At 40.0% G+C, this 6,187-nt stretch overlaps 1 pseudogene; it reads left to right on the top strand.

Annotated features, from left to right (window-relative positions):
* The first annotated feature begins 5,428 nt into the window (after nt 1–5,428).
* LOC115503402 lies at nt 5,429–5,885 on the top strand (annotated as a pseudogene).
* Nucleotides 5,886–6,187: the final 302 nt, after the last annotated feature.

Below are 6,187 nucleotides of genomic sequence, written 5' to 3'. Positions count from 1 at the left end.
CATAGCTGGGGACAAGAGAACTTAGGTTAGCCACTGGGTCATTTTTTTTTTGTAGTTTTTTAAATGATTTTTAAAATTTAGAGAGAGAAAGAGAGAGACAGAGGACAAGCTGGGGAGGGGCAGAGAGAGAGGGAGACACAGAATCTAAAGCATGCTCCCAGGTCCTGAGCTGTCAGCACAGAGCCCGATGCACGGATCAAACTCATGAACCACGAGATCATGACCTGGGCCTAAGTCAGATACTCAACCAACTGAGCCACCCAGGCACCCCTAGGTAAATTATCCCTAGGTAGTTTTTTTTCTCACAAAGAAAGAATCTTCCTGGAGTTCAGAAATAAAATTTTAAAGAGCAGATAATAAAAGAAATAAAACACACTTGTTTATGTACTTAATGTAACTGCGTTTCAGACATCTCTAGATTTTGTTTCTTTTTTATAATGAGGATGACATTTTCTTTGGTGTTGCTTTAAAAATGTAGGCTGTAAACACTGAGAAAGAAAAGAGGCAATTGTTACGTAGTAAACTCAAGTACATTATATTAATCAATTTTACATATCTTTACTCAACCTCATTCATTCAATCCGTGTGTCTTCCCTGGACCACAATTTACTATGAAAGTCATGTCTCTACCTCCACTTTAGTTTGGACCAAGCCCAAGTGAAACTATGAAAAAGGCATATATAAAGAAAGATAGATGTGGTTTACTGCATGGGGGCAGGAAGCAAAATGACCTCTCAAATGTTCCCAACTGAGGACATGACATTTTCAGAAGAGTCAAAAAAAATTGTGAAGTCACCTTTTCCATATTCCACCCATTTAATGTTGATATATTCATGGCTGGTTACAAGAAAAAGTCAGGGTAAAGTCGCACTAGGAAACAGTAATTCACTTTGGGTGATTATCAGAAAGGACTAATGGTGAAGTTTCCAAAATGCCAGCATACACAAGATATTGTTGTGGTAAGACTAATGAGCCGGGGTGAGGGAAGAAATCCCCTTCACGTAGTGACAGTTGCCAAGCGCTCTGACATTTTACCATGTGGCCACGGTCTCGTAAATTCCTTCATACGCTGTGCTCCACTGTAAGATCAGAAAGGCAAATGAGAACAAGAGCAGAAGTTCATTCCTCTTATGAATGCAAGTTTTTTCCAGTCTAGTTTCTGGATCTTTAATTGCTTCTGCCAATAACACTTGGCCTTCTTACTGATCTGTAGTCTGTCAAGTTCCCCAGTGAAGGTTTTCAGCTCTGTGAAAGTTTTCAAAACCACAGAGGCTCTCTCCCTATGGCTAGCCCTCCTTGTCAGGTTTAATATGGCTTCTGGGTTTCTCCATACTGTCCTCAAGTTTTTAACTTGATTTTTTTTTCCCTAAAGCTTGTATATCTATCCTTTGATCATTCACTCATTCATCATCTTTTCCTGCCCTCCAAGCCTAGCACCAAACCAGTATACTGTCTATTAGCCCTTCCTTCCTGTGGTCACCTAGACACATACACATGTGCCTTGTGAAAATGTCACTAATATTTCAGAATTACATGAAATTATCACAGTTCTTATCCCCAGACTGTGATTTCTAACTGACCTCTGAAATAACAGATGGACATTTCTTTTGCCTCAATTTCTTATATTTTTTCCTGTGCTTTGGTCTGTCCATGTATTTCTGTTTTCTACTATGGTATTCTAATAACTCTTTTTTAAAAATTTTTTTTAACATTTATTTATTTTTGAGACAGAGAGAGAGCATGAACAGGGGAGGGTCAGAGAAAGAGGGAGACACAGAATCTGAAACAGGCTCCAGGCTCTGAGCTGTCAGCACAGAGCCCGATGCGGGGCTCAAACCCATGGACCGCGAGATCATGACCTGAGCCGAAGTCGGACACTTAACCGACTGAGCCACCCAGGCGCCCCTCTAATAACTCTTAAAATGAATGTGTCTCGTGCAAGCATGCAGCATTAGCACAGAACAAGTTGCTTCCATATTCAAATGGCCAGTTTGCATAACTGTTGAGCACTCCAGTCTGGGTTACATTTCATTTACCACTCATCCCACCTGCGTGACTCTCATGTCCTTCCCTTTGGATCATATTTCCGTAGATCCTGTGTTCAACTTTTAGGATCTTCCAGCTGGTAGGTAAATCAGCAACTGGATTATTACAATCTGATATCCAAGTCCCTTTCTCCTCCAATTCTAGGGATGGGATCCCTGCCACTTCTCTCCCTTCCTCTTTCTGGTATCACCCTCTGCTGTTAGGGTCATTTCTTACCCTTCTGAGGTTTACACTCCCCATAGCAGTTCACCCATAGTGTAAGAAGTCGCTCGTACCCCTGGAACCATATATTATCTATGAAATCTCATTGGATGATTTGGTAGCCTTCCTGACCCCTTTCTATACGTCTCATTCCACCCTGTGTACAGCATTTAGACTCTGTAAAAGTGGCTTCAGTTCAGATATGGGCATGTTTGTCATTACAGAAAAATCTATTTTGATGCACACGATCATTTCTGGAATAGGGAAGTGCATAACTCTCAGGACCTGTTCTCAGGATCCTCCACCTGCTATTTGTTGGTCCCTCTCTGCCCAGCCCTGCATAGATTACCACTAAGTATGTCTGCATCTGCAGGTTGTGCTTTCCTCTGTGGCTCAGTGCCAGAACTGGAACAAGAGTAATAATAATTGGCATTTTTTTTGAATAGTACTCATGTCAGGCACTGGACCAATGCGTTACAAACATCATGCCTTTTTATTCATCATATATATGAAAATTGAGGCTCAGAGATTAGTTAATTTACTCAGGATGGCAAGGTGATTAAGTGACAGCAAGCTTTCAAAACCAAATCTTTCTAATTTTCAAGGTCCTTGCTCTTAATGTTAGTATCAAAGCTGTGCTAGAAATGCTTGCCCTACTGCAGTGGGATCTTTAAGTAGAGACCCACTTACTTGAACCAAAGCCTAAAGGGCATTCGGGGAAGAAAATCACTGCTGAATTCCCATCACCTAAAGCAGTGCCTGGAACGTTGCAAATGCTCCATACATGTTTACTGAGCAAATGAAATCTATGGTAGTCTACTCTTCAAATACAATTAGAATCAAATGTAGGAAATCCCAAATCTGCCAATTTTCTGTTAATCCCTTAACAATTAAGTGTGCTCTCTGGACCAGTGGTATGGCTTCTCTGAAGAAAAGTTTGTTAAAAATGCAGACTCTCAGGCCTGACCCCAGAGGCAGGGAATAAGCATCCGTGTTTTAACAAGATCCCGTGGGTGTTGTGTCTGCAAATTAAGCTGGGACAGGACTGGCCTAATTTTAGTCAGAGTTCAATGAGGCAGAATGGCTTGGAATGCCCCCTTACCTACATAAGAGACTTCTGTTATTTTCACTCTGCTGTTTGAGCATCCTCCCTAGGATAAAGATATTGCTCTCCAGGACAAGTGCCCACTTACAGCCTTTTATAAATAAAGGTACAGTTGGAAAAGATGGAGACTTGTCTTCCTGTTTTATTGAAAATTAGAGTTCTGTACTTTGTGAGGTTTAGCTTAAGAACTAATCTGCAGTCTTCTGCCCCTGGTAGTATTGGAGAGATAGAACATGACTATTGTAAATGTGCATCAACAGGTGATTTCTCTGCCCCACTAGTAACACAGTGACATCCAAATGAGTGATTATGGTGAGTTTGGGAAGGAAAGAATTGGTATAAAGAAACTTAGGAAGCTTTTTTTTGTTTAAATAATTTGGAAACTTATAAAATCTCTTAAGCTATATGAGGCCTTTTTAAAAAAAATCATGAAAAATAAGAAGCCATGTAACCAATACTGCAATGTAATATTCTACTATCCATATGGCCCCTTTCCTTTGAATCCCTATTTATATTACCTGAGGAACTTAGAGAACAGTGGTAAAGAATGTGTGCTTATGGAAAGGGATAGTCTTTGTATTTATTTTCTAATTATGTAACTCATGAACTCAAAAGAAATGATTACTTAAGCTATGTTGAGTCTCCATACTTTTAAGAAAAAGTAAGTTAATTCAGAGTCATCAATGGAACACACAAAGCTGGTATGATCCAGAGCTGAAACAAACGTAGGAAAATTTTCCTATAATAGTGCTCAATTGATTGTATCTGTTTTCTGATCCTTAAAATAATATTGCTAGACCCAAAATAGTATATGCAGTTCTGGTTGTAATGCTTAAAAATATAAACAAATTAGAATGTTTTCAGTGATGATGAGTCAAGATGGTAGAGGGAAAATTGGGAATGACGGAAGAAACTGAGAGTATTTCAGATGGAGGAGACATATTCCAAGGAGAAATGACTGCCTGGCATAACTATGGAATGAGTGATTAGAAGTCCTGTGAGTGGCTTCATGCCATAGAAGGGCAGTCTGTGGTTGGAAAAAATTTGTCTCTGGTGGTTAGAACTATCTGAGAAAGTCTCTTGCTACAGAAAATTTCTGTGATGCTGAGGGAAGGGCCGGTCAGGAATTGAATCTCACTTATCCTTGTATCTAGGGCTTGCTATTGAGTGGATGACCAGGAAGTGTATAAAATCAAACTCATTATATTTTGCCTCAACTTGCCCTTGTGTCTGACTCCAGTATCAGTTCATCCCACAAATCTCAGAGATGACGAGAGATGGGCTTGTCCCTAAATATTGCTAAAGGACTCAGGTTTTTTAGCATTTCACCTTGCTTTTTCTCCAGATGTGCAGTGTTTTTCAAGTTGAGTAATTATATTACATTGTCATGATTTTCACCATATCCGCATAAAGTCTCTACTTATTTTCCTTTAAACTCACTCCCTTTTAGTGTAAATAAATGTATCTTTAAAGGAAACTTTGCATTACCGCACAGGAGAAATTAACAAGTGTTAATAGAGTGCTAAAGACATGTTAACATGGTATGCAAACTTCTTTATTAATGTAACTAGAAAGAATGGAAAAATAAATAACTTTCTCAGCAATTCAATGACATTTGGTTGGAGTATCTGCCATTTAAAACAATTTTGAGTATTACTCACACTTTCAGTGATATGGTCAATGTCTTGGATCTTATGTTTTTGATACCCATTGAGCTGAAATCTTTGGATTTGAGATCTAGTGCAGAAAACATTTTGTTCTGATTTGTTTTCTGTAGGGTTTCCCTTTCTTCCAAACTTCTGTGGTATTCTTCTCTGCTAGTATTGGACATCCATTTGTTCCATGCTCTAATGTAACACAGGCATACTTCAGAGATAACATAGATTTGATTCCAGACCACTGCAGTTAAACAAGTATGGTGATAAGGCAAGTAATGGATTTTGGGGTTTCCCAGTGCATATAAAACTTATGTTACACTATACTGTGCAATAAAGTTAAGCGTGCAATAGTTTTATATCTAGAAAAATATGTACATATCTTTGCTTAAAAAATAGTCCTTTGCAAAGAGTTGATAAGATGGCATAAGTGGAGCAGAAGAAGAAGCAAGTTCACCTCCTGCAGCTTGAACCTTGACCAGCTGCTGGGCAGGTCCTATGAACAGTTGATGCAGCTGCACACTGCCTTTCAGCAACAGAGGGTTTGCAGAGGAAGCAGCTCTCACTGCTGAAGCTCCTGCACAAGGCCAATAAGGAGTCCTCCCTAATGGAGAAGCCCAAGGTGGTTAAGGCATGCCTTCAGGACATGATCATTTTGCCTGTGATGGGGGGCAACATGGTGGGTGTTTACAGTGGCAAGACCTTCAGTCAGGTGGAAATAAAGCCTGAGATGATTGGCTACTACCTGGGTGAGTTCTCCCTTACCTCTAAGCTTGTGAAGCATGGCAAGCCTAGCGTTGGGGCCACCCACTCGTCCTGCTTCATCCTTCTGAAGTAGCCTGTTTGGCTAATAAAAGCACAGACTTCTCTGGAAAAAAGAGAAATCCTTCATTGATAATTTAAAAAGTACTAGTCATCATTGGGCTTTCATCATGTCATAATCTTGTTGATGGAGACTCTTGCCTCGACGTTGATGGCTGCTGACTGATCAGGCTGGTGGTTGCCGGAGTTTGGGGTGGCTGTGGCAGTTTCTTTAAAAAGACAACAGTAGAATTTGCTGCATCGGTTGACTCTTCTTTTCATGAATGGTTTCTCTGTAGCATGCTAAGCTGTTTGATGGCATTGTATCCACAGTAGATTTTGTTTCGAAATTGGAGTCAGTCCTCTCAAAGCCTGCTAA

This window comes from Lynx canadensis, chromosome E2 (assembly GCF_007474595.2).
Source record: "Lynx canadensis isolate LIC74 chromosome E2, mLynCan4.pri.v2, whole genome shotgun sequence".
NCBI classification, from domain to species: domain Eukaryota; kingdom Metazoa; phylum Chordata; class Mammalia; order Carnivora; family Felidae; genus Lynx; species Lynx canadensis.
The sequence above is the reverse complement of the archived record's forward strand: the minus strand, read 5'-3'. Positions and strand labels throughout refer to the sequence as shown.